Below are 14,273 nucleotides of genomic sequence, written 5' to 3'. Positions count from 1 at the left end.
ATATATAATAGCTTTAGCAACATCTTGTAAATGTAAAATCTATTCTTAGCTCATGGACCATTCAAAAACAGACTCAGTTTGGCCCAGGGACTGGATTTGGCTTGCATACTGTAGTTTGCCAACTACAACAAATAGGGCAATGCTGAGTTTTATCATAGTGAGAAAATATCCTTGCAACCCAGATTTAGTTGAGACAGAAAAGCATTTTTTCCCCTTCTAATTTCATTTCATCTATCAAGAACTAGTTCTGGGGAAACTGGATTATTTTTACTATTACCTATAGCACAGAAGAATGGATTTAAGGGATATTCCTAAAAGACAAGATAGAGACGTAGAAAGACCTTCTGGAGCTGAGAGGTGAAGCCAAAGTAAAAGAAAGTGGGAGAAATGCAAATGGTTGGACATTAGTGCTCTTGCATTTTTTTCGAACTCCCAAGTCAAATCACAAGGGTAGGGGTAACAAATATCTAGTAAGGTTTGGAGGGGAAGATTCCAGAAGACAGGGAGTTGTTATGTTCTCCCAATGTATAGACCAAGAAAATTATAGCTCATTAAAGAGATACCTTATCCCAAATTTTTTAAATGTTGTAGAGCAACTTTGGTAGAAGGTGGTGGTCGACATGGCCTGAGTATCTCTTCTGACATACTTAGTTGCTGATGGCTTGTAGGAGAGTTACAAGTATCGTAATGCCCTGGAAGCAAGAAGCTACGGTACTGAAAGGACTGGTGGGTAAGAAGAAGCCTGGTGTTTAAGACAAGGCTGTTTCAAAGCTTCATAATAGTGGAATCTATAAGGGACTACAAACTTCAAAAGCATATACAATTTTGATGACCGGATAGACAAATTTAGCAGCAGAGTATCCAGGGACAAGACCAGAGTGACTGTCTCCCAGTGAGTATCAGTAGAACAGTGTGGTGGACATTACTACTTCTCAAGATTCAGTCAAGCAGTAATGGAATACAAATGGCCAAAATTTTCTGATACTCCTCCCATCATACAGTGGGGATTATACCACCATCCCCTTGGATCAGGTCAGGTTCTGTGAATGCTCTGACCAACATAATGTGATGGAAATAACATTGTGCCAGTTTTCATACCTAGGCCTTCAGGGGAAGGCACATTTTTCTTCCTGTCTCTTGAAACACTTGCTCTTGGGACACACCCTCTGGGCATCTCCAAACTCATTGTTTTGAGAAGCCCAAACTACAGGAGGAAGCTTCATGCAGGCATTCAGGTCAACAGCCTCAGCTGAGCTGCCAGTCACACCCAGTGATATGAGAGAGCCAGGTTAGATGCCTAACCCAACTGATACCTTAGAGATATCTGTAACTTCAGCTGATTTCAGATTGCTTCTGTATGAGAAACCTCAAGTGATAACCCTCCAACAGACCCCAGTTAGTCACAGAGCCATGAGAGACAGTACAACAACACAGTAGATAATTGCAAGACAGGCAAAGAACACTTCATCACTACATGGAGAAGAGCTCTCCAGGTGAATCTCCCAACCCAGGAGTGGATTTGTTATGAGTGAGAAGTAGCCTTTCATATATGAAGCCACTTAGATTTCACGGTTAATTTTTACCACAGCTAAACATATGGTTTCTCAAAAAAAAATGTGGGTTTTGGAGCTCAGCAGTTATCAAAATATGGTCTGCAGAACTGGGAATCCCTGAGATCCTTTTAGGCAATCTACAAGGTCAGACTATTTTTATATAATTCTAAGATATATTTTGATGTTTGCATCATGGTGCAGAAGCAATAAAGGTCAAAACTGCTGGTGCGTTAACATAAATCCAGATGGTGGCACCAAACCTAAACTCCATGAATATTTTGTTTTACATGACAAAAGGGACTTTGAAAGTATAATTAAAGTTATTGGCCTTAATATAGGGAGATTATCCTGGATCTTCCTGGTGGGATCAATCTAATTACACAAGCCTTTCAAGCAGGGAAATTTTTCTACAAAGATGCAAAAGAAATGTGGCAGAAGAGGAGGTCAGAGAGATTCAGAGTATGAGTATGTAACATGCCATTTCATGTTTGAAGATGGAAAGAGCAGCATGGCTGGCAATGCAGAAAGCTCCTTCCTGGCTGACAGGACTATAAGGAACCAGAGATCATAGCCTATAAGCACAGGGAACTAAGTTCTGCCAACATCTTGACCTGAATGACCCTGGCAGCAGATGCTCCCCCAGAGCCTCCAGATAAAAGACCAGGCTTGCCAGTGCCTTGATTTTACGCTTGTGAGACCCAGAGCTAAGAACCAGCTAAGTCCAAGTGGACTTCTGAACAACAAAACTGTGAGGTCATAAACTAGTGGTAATTTATTATGGCAACAATAGAAAACTAATACATTTGAAAAACTTTTGTTACCTTAAGCTTGATAGACATTTCTCATGAGATCAGTGGTGATATTAATAAATGTTTTGGGACTTTGTAGAATGAAATGTGTCAACCATATGGAAGATCCGCATAACTATTCAACCAGTATTTTCCAAGAGATGTTACAAAATCATGCATGAGTGGAAGAGCTATTCAAATTGCGAGGTAAACCTGAGTATAAAAAGAGCACAAATAATTCATTGATGTGGTTTCAGATTACTTAGGTACTACTTACTTTTAAGATGCTTTCACTCATTGAGTTGGATTTTGTTGTAGTTTCAAAGAATAGCCACAGTTATATGAAAAGGCTATTAGAATACTCCTTTCTTTTCTAATAAATATGTGTATGAGGCAGGATTTTCTTCAAATATTTCAACTAAACATATCTCAGCAGATTGACTGAAGTATTTATGAAAATCCAAGTATCTTCTATTAAGTCAGATAGCCAGACATTAGATTTGTAAAATGTAAAGAAATGCCATCCTTACCACAGATTTTTTTGAAAATTTTATTTTTTACAAGAATATTATTTGTGTTAATATATAATGAATTTTTATTGTTATTTTAAAATTAATTGTGCATTTAACATTTTTCTGTTTTGATTACTAACGTGGTAAATAGAAAGAAATGGCCCACATAAACATATAAATAATGCATCCCAGATAAACAAAAACTTTTTGGGTTTCTTTTTTTTTAATTGAAGTATAATTGATATACAATATTATATAAGTTACAGGTGTACAATATAGTGATCACAATTTTTAAAGGTTACACTCCATTTATAGTTATTATAAAATATTGGCTGTATTCCCTGTGTTGTAGAATACACCCTTGTAGCTTATCTTATGCATAATAGTTTTTACCTCTTAATCGCCTACCCCTACATTGCCCCTTCTCCCCATCCCTCTCCCCCCTGGTAACCACTAACTTGTTCTCTATATCTGTAAGTCTCTTTCCTTTTTTGTTACGTTGACTAGTTTGTTTGGGTTTCTTAATAGTTTTAATGTGAAAGGGATCCTGAGATCAAGACATTTGAGAAACAATGCCTTCATCAATCCCCACGAATAAGGATTGCACAAGAACCAGAGAGCCCTCATTCTGGGTCTTTAAGAGGAGATGAGCTCTCTCTTCTTCTATCTGTACCTGAAGCATTTTGAAAAAGAGGAAGGAGAGGAAAGATGCTTTGAGAAGGTGAAGCAGTCTTGGTTTTGAATTTGAGCTTTGAACTGACCGAAAAAGTAAGCCCGAAAGAGTCTGTTTTAACCAGAAGAAACCAAGTTGTTTTCCATCGGCCAGGTTAAGTTTACCTAGCTTGCACCCTCACCCCTTTGGTTATCAGCAAAACCAGAATCCAGAACATAATAAAATCAATTTTAAATTGTACTTTACCTCCATTTTATAAATGATAAAATTGAGAGAAAGTAGTAATGGCACTTATTGCATAAATAGCTCCACACTGCCTTCTGAGCGGTGTGTAGATCCCTGTGTGGACACTGCCTAGTGTGGCCAGTTTCTTGGCAGTGTTATCTGCCACCAGAATTTTATATCCTGTGTGCTTTCGGGAAATCTGGTGATTTTATGCTTCCTGAATACAACAGCCTTCTTTCCTCCCAAGCCCTGTGCATTTCTTTTCTGTCTTTAGAATGCCCTTTTCCTTCTTATACACCTGGGGATCTTATATTTTAAAAAGACAATTCTTATGTCACCTTTTGTGTGAAGCCTACTCTGATTAACTCCCCTAAGATCTCTACCAAGCATGATTAATTCCTTCCTTCTCTGTCTCCCGTAATATTTCACACTTATCCTAAATAGAACTATAAAATGTTTAGTGGGGTTTTTTAGGGGGTGAAAAATGTGGTAGCATGCTGTTTTCCTGACAAGTTGTAGAATTCTACTTTTCCACTTTTGACTTTCTATTGTACTTTTACTTTTTCTCTGTTCATCCCATCTGGCTACTCCATTCATGTTGGCAGCAGAACTTTTAGTCCACCCGAATATGTCAGTTGAGATGCAGTTGTGCAGGAAGCAGAAGACTTACTGTGAAACTTTGGGCAGGGGGACTGTTTATTTGTTGATTGTGCCCACTGTATTATAAACTCTTGGAAGACAGGATTCTATCTTTGTGTTCCCAGCATAGTTCTTGGCACATTTACATGCAATGCTGAGTAAATATGTGGCAGATGAGTGCCTGAGTGATAAAATGTTTGAATTGGATAATCTCATTCTTTCGAAAGGTCCTTCCAATTCTTTAGCTCTTTTTCTCTGAACTGCCTTTCTCATTTTCTCCATTGATTTTTCTTTTTATTTCCAATTTTGTTTTATTTTCCATTGTCTTTTTTGGTATCTAGAATTCTTTCATTTTCTCTGATTTTTTTCCTACATTTTAACACAAATAAATACGCAGACTTCTAATTTAAAATGTCTTCAGTTAGCAGCTTTCCATGTAGACCTTCCCATCTCTATTTTCCCACCAATGTATGCTTGGAGATAAAGAGGAAATTTCACATCACTACCTTAAGTAAAGATGAACAAAGTGCCTCTTGCCATTATAGTGAAGGTATATTTTAACTGAAAGAAATTTTCAGTGACCCATTCATGGCTTAAATGATTTTATATTGATGATGAAGAGAATCATGACAACCATAACCAAACACAGCCACCAAATATACACTATAACTATAAACACTTAGCAGCATATAATATTTTCTAAGCCTTTAGGAAACCAGGAATATGGTTATTGCATTTACCATCTGGGTCCAATAAACCTTTTTTATAATTATCTGTCATTTTATGAAAAATTTACAGAAGTAAGAATAAAGAGATAATAAAAATAACTAGAATTGTTGATAATCTAAACATAGCAACATTTTTTGTATCAAGAGAACTGTGGTGTACAAACAGATAAAAGGTGAAAGAATACTGTCACATATACTTTTAGGAAAATAGGATCAACTGGGTTCTTGCTGTGAAATATTACATGCATGCTTAGGTCCAGGTCCTACTTGCTTTATGACTAACTAGTAGGGAATATATTTTTTCTTTATGTTCTTAGAAAGACATTGTCCACTTAGAAGTTCTTAAGTTTTAAGAAAATTCATCTCAGATTTCACTTATACAAACAATTTCATTCTCATTATTAAAGTCTAGAGTATACTCTTTGACTTGTGAAACATCTCCCTTTGTCACTTTTCTTCCTTTGGTATTTTGGGTGGAAATTCAAAAATTCTGAATTCTCATTTGTGTTCAATAAAAATTAAAAACAAAATACAAAGGGTATCTTCAGTCTTCTTTTATACCTTCTTGAAAGAGGGTATAAAACTTTTGACAAGTAAGAAAATTGAGAAGAACATTATATTACCCTTTGGGCTATTCCATCATGTTTTCTATATTCCTATTTTAGTTATTTTAAACATCAGTGGTGATAAGTGATGCGTAGTGAAGATTAATGATAAAATAGTCTCTAGAATGATGAATAATAAAATATATCACAATATAGAAAAATTAAACACTAAAGTTCCACAATGTAGCATATATATATATATACAGAGCTCAGTGGATTGATATGATAATGGCAAGACTGAGTATGTTTCTTATGTTTTTGCAAAATGAGTAAAATTTCTCTCTGATACTGGGAAAACCTTAAACAAGAATAGAAGTTATTAAATATTAATTCTCACAAATATTTAGAACTGCTCAAAAAACTCAAAAACAAAATTTGATCTGATGGATACTGATCATACACGGAGGATTAACGTGTGCCAGCATTGTAGCAGCATTGAGGAGACATTATTCCTCTTTGTCCTTCATTTTTCCTGTTCTATTCAGAATAACTAATCAAGGCAGGAAGTTGAGCATGTTGGAAAGGGGCGGAGCACAGAGGCTGCTAGAAGCACATTTTATCACACAGATTATAGGATCATAGAGCCTATAAATGAGGCTCTATGGGCAGATTGGAGCCTGGATGAACTTTAGTAGTAATTTGAGCTCCAGATGGCTCTTCATTTCTCATCCTGTTCTCAGTGATCACAACCACAGTAGAGAATTCATACTGAAAATTGAGCATTAGGCTGGGAACCTTGCATATAGGCCTGTTCTACTTCTCAACTCTAAGTGAAGCTTTTAACCAGAATAATAGTATAGATCTAAAATCTAAGTATAGATCTAAGGTCCACTTCCCTGTGGGCAAACATTGGATCAAGAGAGAATTTCTCATTCAAATAACAGAAAGAATTTTAAATTAAAAAAACAAACAAACAAAAGCAAGCTAACCAGCATGGAACCTGCAAACAAATATTATAGCACAAGAGATATGGAATATAATCCTAAACTGATTTTCAGTATAATGCATGATGATACGGCCTCTACTCAACAGAAGCAAAAAAATTTTTAAAAGTGATTGTGCAAAATAAAAATTTCAAGGAGAATTTAAATTGTAGTATAAATAAACTCCTTATCATAGTGGGTAAGGAAGGGATCTGATATTGCAGACAATGAATCCAGGATGTAGATTTCTATTTAAAATAGAAATAAAAGACACATAACTACGGAAGTAGATGAAAATGTGAAGTGCAGATAATGGCATCCCATCAAAGACTTTTCTTAAAAAGTTCAGAAAAACTACAATGAGGAAAAAATTCAAATCAATAGTGTTCGCTACAAGAGCAACTACTATATACCTAGTTCCTAGATCATGACTGGATTCCTAGTCACTTGATTAATATTTCCTAATGGATGAATCAAGGAAAGATTAATTGCTGATAACTAAGTGTTGTCAAATGATAGTCTATAACCGAATAGGGCTGGCAGATATATTTTATTTGGCCCATACAATGTCACTCATAAAAAAAAAGTTAATCTAACATTTAGATTGTGTGATTTCGTGTCTTCTCTTGAAAAATTAGACTGGGCATACGTAGTCTCCATTTCCAAATGGCAACTATTTCTTAAGTTTGAGTGGCAGCTGCTCCCTTTAGGTGGGGCCTGCATTTTCTCTTAGGATCCACTTCACTGTTTACTTATCTAGACACTGGAGTTATTGGAGTTTATGACCCCTGCTTTACAACAAAGAAAGAGAATCAGTAAGAGCACATTAAAATGGCTTATAGGGCTTCCCTGGTGGTGCAGTGGTTGAGAGTCCGCCTGCCGATGCAGGGGACGTGGGTCCAGGAAGATCCCACATGCCGTGGAGCGGCTAGTCCCGTGAGCCATGGCCGCTGAGCCTGCGCGTCCGGAGCCTGTGCTCCGCAACGGGAGAGGCCACAACAGTGAGAGGCCCGCGTACCGCAAAAAATAAATAAATAAATAAATAAATAAGGCTTATAACCATGCAAGTATATCTGAAGAGAGGTCAATGAGTCTAGACACATTCTGGCAAAACAATTAATTACAAAGATCAAAAAAATTTTTTGCAAGCATCTGTGCTAAAAATATGGTTTCCCTAACAAATAAGTCAGAATGAATTCAGAGTTTTACTCTTTAGCAACAAATATGACACAACATTGGAGAAATAACTACAAAGTTTCAAGAGAAAATTTTACAATTTGTAAAGTTTATACTGAAATTATTTTTCTGAATGCAACATTTTCTAGGGGGAAGAAAGCATTAAAAACACATTACCAACATGTTCTTGAAAAAAAAAAATATATATATACATACATTCTACAGTCAGGTAAAGCTCAAGAATAGTGAATGTTTTGTTTAATAGGATGGAGATGAGCTCTGAAGCTATTTAAACATAGAATTGCCCAAATAATTATTGTATGTATGGCCATGACAATAAATAGTAGTGTCAAAGTAATTCCAAAAACAGGAAAGAACAACAAAAACACATATGCCAAACTCCAAACCCCATACTAACAAAGGTTAAAAAATAGACATGTCATCAAAGGGCAGTGAAAACATGCTGAGTTATATATAAAAAGAAGAGATGCAACAGATACCAATTAGTTCGACTTTGATAATCAGGTAAATTCAGGTTAAAGGATGCTTTTGGAAAATTTAAAGCTGAATAGTATATACAAAACAGTAAGTAAACAAAACAACACATAACAATATAACAGTGATGATCTTGCCATACCCAAATGGGAACATAAAATTCACCAGAAGAGAAATATAACCATCTGTAACCACAAGGCATCTGCTGCAATCATGACAACAGTTACCATTTATTGAGTTCAGGATTTATTGTTGGATGCTGCAGATTGGGTACCTACTTGTACTAATTGGTCCACTTCTATTGGCTAATCCATTGAATTCACAACAGAGTCATACTGATGTAGATATTATTACTCACACCTTTAAAATGAAGAAACAGAATTTGGGCAATCTGAAACAATCCATCCATCTAGTACTGGATAACATGAGAATTCAATCCCCAGAAACATCAGACTACTTTTCCCACTAAGTGACAATCTAATTCACTAGGGATGACTAGTAAGCAAACTCAGACTAACTGCAGGCAGCGACAAATAGAGAGAGGACTTCACCCAAACTGAGGCAGTAAATGTTTTCAAGTGACATTTCCAAAAGATTTTTGAAATTGCTTTTGTAAGAAAAAAAAATAGAATTTTGTTAGAATCGTTTATACATATTTTAAAGTCTAGTATTTTTCTTTTTAAAAACATTTCAGTAAGTGTGTGTTTGGGGAGTGGGGACTATAATCACTTCAGTGCTTAGGACATGAAAAAAATGTTTACCTAAATCAGTGTGCCCCGAGTTGTGGTCTGCACATCACTTATGTTCTAATCTCTGAGGGGGAGTGATAAAAATATGGGGTGCACCCAGCCCTACCTGAGGCCTCTTGAATTGAAATTTCTCGTGGTGAGACCTAAAAGGCTAAGGGTTTAACATGCTCCCCAGGTGCCTTTAAAGCACACTGGAATGTAAAGACAAGTATTTAGATAAAAGCTAGATGAAGCTAGACTTTTTCTGGCTGGGTATCACTTATTCTAGGTTTTCTGTTGCCCTTTTTGGTAGGCAGCATCTAGAGAAGCACCCAACTGATATTCTCTCCTGGTTGTGACTCCCCCATGTAGACCTTGTGTAGTCTACTTCCTCAGTGTCAGCTGGACCTTGCTTCTACTGCATAGAATGTGACAAAGTGATGGGACTTCACTTCTAAGATTAGGTTACAAAGAGACAATATGCAGCTCAGGCCTTGGGTGTGCTCTCTCTTCCTTTCCCTTATAGACATCTCACCATGGGGAGGCCAGCTGCCATGTTGTGAGGCTGACCTCAGGAGAGGCCCAAGAGAGTGGGTTTGGAATCAGATCCTTCAGCCCCAGGTGATCCTTGAGATGAGGGTAGCCCGTGCTGACAGCTGGACTGCCACATCGTCATGAGGACCTTAATTAAACCAGCTGCACTGTGCCCTGACTCCTGACCCATAGAAACTATGAGATAGTAAATACATTCTGTAAGCTGCTAAATTCCGGGGTAATTTGCTACACAATATATAATGCTCCTTCCTTTAAGGCATAAAACACATAGGATTGTTCATTAGCATTCTTACGATCCCAGCTGTCTTTATATTCCTCTCTTTAGACTGTTATTTCCCTAGCTTCTCCTCTCATGGCCTCTTCAGGATCCCCATGGCCTAGTTTCCTTGCCATCTAATGATCTTTGACTCAAATTTATATATTCAACCAGTCCAATTCCTAGATCAGGTCAGCCTGGACAGTAAGCCTGGTCTCTCAACTTTGAGATCCAGGTAGACAAGGACACGTTGCTGCTATTTACCTCATTTATGAACATCATTATTAAAATTCAACAGCAAACGTCTCCATTTAACTATATCCCAAGGGACCTTAGAAAGATGTCAACATAGCAGTCTCCTTTCAAGAGGTTGAGTTGCTCAGGCCAACTAAGTTTATAGGATTAGAAATTATTTGAGGGTTATTCACATAGAGCTGATAGTTAAATCCAAAAGAAAAGATGTGAGAATGTAGAGGCTAAAAAATGTTTGATGTAGTGTGTGTGTGTGTGTGTGTGTGTGTGTGTGTGTGTGTGTGTGAATGTGTGTGTGTTAGGGAGGTATAATAGTTTTTGTAAATCTAGTCTTTTTGTCACCTAACCGTTCTATAACATTTGTTAACATCACCTAATTTGTAATAAACATGCACGTGAACTTGATTTAGAAAAGCTTTATTACCACTAACTTACTTTCCTAGGACATTGAAGAATTTCTTTGGGTAGCCAAACACCTAAGGTCATTGCCTAAGAGTAAATCTTTTGAAATGGCAATAAGATGATGTAGAGGGCATGGTACTGTCCTCTAAATTTTCCTTAAATTCGCTGAGCTGTGAAGACTGGGTCTAATGTACTCTATTGTGGCTTGAACCTCTTCAGAGAGTATGTGATTCACAGTGTTGTGAAACAATGCTGACGGGGACTCTGGCCAAGAACCTCCCTATAGTATATGGTAGCTAGACAATGACTTTGTCTACTGATGCCAAATCAACTGATATGTTCTGTCAAAGCTACTAGTCAAGCTGTTTATTTGCCATTGGGGAGAGAAAATGACCAGAAGATTGCCTGGATTTTGCAATTTACAACTGCCTTTCCTGGCACCATCAAGACAGACTTACTGCTGGAGCTCTGTACTTCAACCTTTTATTCCCTAAGCTAGTAGTTTGTGTTAACACTATGGGACTGAAAACATGGGCTTTGAGGTCAGAGTACCTGGGTTAGGATTCTGGCCCCATCACCTACTAGTTCTGTGTCCTTGCCCAGAGTATTTGAATTTTCAGACTCAGTTTCCTCATCTGTAAATGGTTATCAAAATAGTAATTCACTCCTGAGGAGGAGTTAGTGAAAATAAAAGAGGAAAATACATGGAAAAAATTTAAAACACTGGCTGGCATATAGCACTTAATAAATGTTAGCTATTAATATTTTACTATTATAAATATTATTAATAGCTCTTAATTCTATAAAATTACCCTTAACTTCAGTGAAAAATCCTTTTTCTAAGCAATCATTTTAAAACTCCACTAATCTTTACTTTCATAGTTAGAACATTGAGCCCTTTTAGGAGACTACAGTTCTGATCAAAGTTGAAGGCTTTAATTTTTAAAATTTAAAATATTAAAGTTAAAGGCAAAATTAAATATATAATTACAAATGTTAGTACTTAACTGTAAAATCGGGGCATCTTAAACTGTATATTTCTCCAATGTATTTTTTAATTTAAAATGTAAAACTTTACATTTGTCAGTAGTAAGTACTTATTTACTGAAAATTAAAAAAAAAAAATTGGTTCTCCTTTAGGTTTGAAAAGAGGTTGTCCCAACCATAACGACTTTTATGTAATTTTTCCTCAAATAAATTGTCCTTACTGCTTTATTCATTACTAATGAAAAAGTTTTATATTTCCCCTTTACATTTGCATAGATAAGAAATCATGTGTTCATAATGCGGGTGCATACCCCAAGCATAAGTGCTTTTCTGATGAAGAATTGGTAGAAGTAGCCAGATGTTCATTCTTCTGCCAGCATGATCATCATTTAGCTGGGAATCCAAAATTTGTTTCTTGTTTTTTCTTTTCTTTATTTTTTATCCTCGGAGGCAACTATAACTGAACCACCTTGCTACACGAGGTCAGTGTAGTCACAATGCCTTTTTGTTGTTATGACATCCGCACCCTAAATTTAGATAAGGTAACGCAGATTGGCAAGCACGTCTGGATCCTTAGAGGCCTTGACCAGGTCAATCCATTAGTCACAGAGTCTGGCTGATTAAATTCTACTTATCATTCTTGATTTAGTGGCATTTACACTAATGTTGGCATAAGGTCTTTGCTTATTTAGTTCAACAAGAATTTCTTTAAAACTATATTGTATTTTGAGAAGAATATCCCATTCTAGTCTATCTTCCTTGCAAACTAATATGTGTCAGAATGATTATCATAGTGACTGAACCTCCTAACCTATTCTTAAAACAGAAATCTAGTTTTAAAACTTTACTGTCATTTCCGTATTTAATGACTGCATTCAGAACAGCCCTGGAACTTAGAAATGTTCCAAAACCAAAGGATGTTTGGTACTTCTTCCAATTGCCACAGCTTTGAAAAGGCATTTACCCAGGAGGGATATCAAATAAACAATAGGTGAGTGTTCTAGATATACTCACCTCAGAGGTATATGACATTGCTGTGTATTTATAGCATATTCTAAAATATTAGACTACTCTATGTTTTACACCCAAAGTAGCACTGTTATTATTCCCAAGAAGATGCATTGCACTCTCAGAAGTTGATTCATTACTTAAATTGCTCATTCAATGATTATTTGTTAAATTTGTTGAATTTATTAAATTATTTTGGATCCTGTAATTATAATAGTGAACAAACTTACTTTATGGAACTTACTGTTTAGTGGGAGGAGACAAACAACCAAATCAACACGTTATGAGTCAGATGGTAAAAAATGCTATGGGAAAAAAAAAAAGGTACAAGAAATAGGAAAGCAGGGAGGGCAGGAGGGGATGGTATAATTAATGTAGTTAGATGAGATCTCTCTGCAAAGGCAATGTTGCAGCACTGAAGGAAATGAAGGGGCTAGTCGTATTTAGGATATGCCAATATATAGGGGCGTGATTGGCATCATAACAGATCAAGGAACGGTGATAAGACTAACGTGTCTGAAGCAAAATGAACAAGAGGAAGAGTAGTAGGGGATACAGTCAAAGGGTTAGGGGGTGAAGGAGTTATCATACTGAACCTTGGAGGGAATTGTAAAGACTCTGACTCCTACTTAGATCGAGCTGGCAAACATGGGAGAGTCCTGAGTAGAGGAGGGAGATGAATTTTCTTATATTTTAAAAGGATTGCTCTGGTTGTTATGTGAGAATAGACTGAAGAATTTAGGGCATGAGAGAGGCCAAAGGCCAATTACTAGTCCAAGTAGATGAGAACTGAAAATTGGCCATTGGATTTAACAGCGTGAAGACCATATTGTGACTTTGACAAGAACACCATTTAAGTTAATTAAATCTGCCTAATATATACTAAGCATCTAATATATACTTATATATAGACCAGTAATCTATAAACTCCCACTCTCAAGAAGTTAATGGGGTAGAAGAATAAATAAGTGAATTACAGGAATAAAAGTGACTCAATGTATATTAGAAATGTTAAAATCTGGAGTAATTTTAAAGATGGAGTGGAATGAGGTAGAAATTCTGGAAAGGATAAAAAGCAGATAGACAGGAAACTCAGTATATGTTTGGGAAATAGTGAATCATACAATTTAATTTAAACCCTGGTCGCAGGTGTGGAAGCAGGGAGAAATTAAGCTGGCACAGTCATGTGGAGTATTAAGCACACATTTCTCCCCCTATACTCTAGTAGAATTAAAAACTGGATTCTAACCAAGACACAACAGGAAATAAAAGAAAATAAAACATTGTTTTCCAATTTTTTTTTTTTGGCTATATATCATTTTTCTCAACCAAGGATAGCATCATACTCATTTTGGAATTTTTTTTTAAAGAGAGATAGGGCAAGGATGATTTTTTTAATTAATGAAAGTTACAAGTCAATCAGAAGATATTATAGCTTTCAGCCTCTATGCAGTGAATAAATTGGTGATATACCATTTAAGGAAAGACTGTTAAACACGCAAGTGGAAATTAACAGGAAGACAATTAGTAGGAAATTTTAATATATCATTTTCAGTTCTTGCCAGGAAAAAACATGCAAAAAAGTAGTAAGGCTTTTTTCTACTAAATTGATAAAAATAAATGTATTTATCTTGTAAGCATAGATTATGGCTCTGTTCAAATATTCACCTGATATAGATAAAATCGGAATAAAAATTAGTCTACACATTATTAGAGTCAGTCTAATAGAGAAGTGAATACTGGCTGCTCTAGCCCAGCACTGTGTAAT

The 14,273-nt window shown here is 36.2% G+C and overlaps 1 long non-coding RNA gene across 1 annotated transcript in view; it reads left to right on the top strand.

Moving 5' to 3' along the window:
* Nucleotides 1-14,273, top strand: part of LOC141278211 (uncharacterized) — a 700,570-nt gene that overhangs the window by 567,244 nt on the left and 119,053 nt on the right. The window contains exon 7 of the long non-coding RNA XR_012330558.1: nt 2,442-2,548. This is a non-coding gene — a long non-coding RNA (uncharacterized lncRNA). The remainder of the gene's footprint in view (nt 1-2,441; nt 2,549-14,273) is intronic.

The sequence above is a fragment of the Tursiops truncatus genome, chromosome 3 (assembly GCF_011762595.2).
Source record: "Tursiops truncatus isolate mTurTru1 chromosome 3, mTurTru1.mat.Y, whole genome shotgun sequence".
Taxonomy (NCBI): domain Eukaryota; kingdom Metazoa; phylum Chordata; class Mammalia; order Artiodactyla; family Delphinidae; genus Tursiops; species Tursiops truncatus.
Note: the sequence above shows the minus strand (reverse complement) of the source record. Positions and strands in the feature narration are given on the sequence as shown.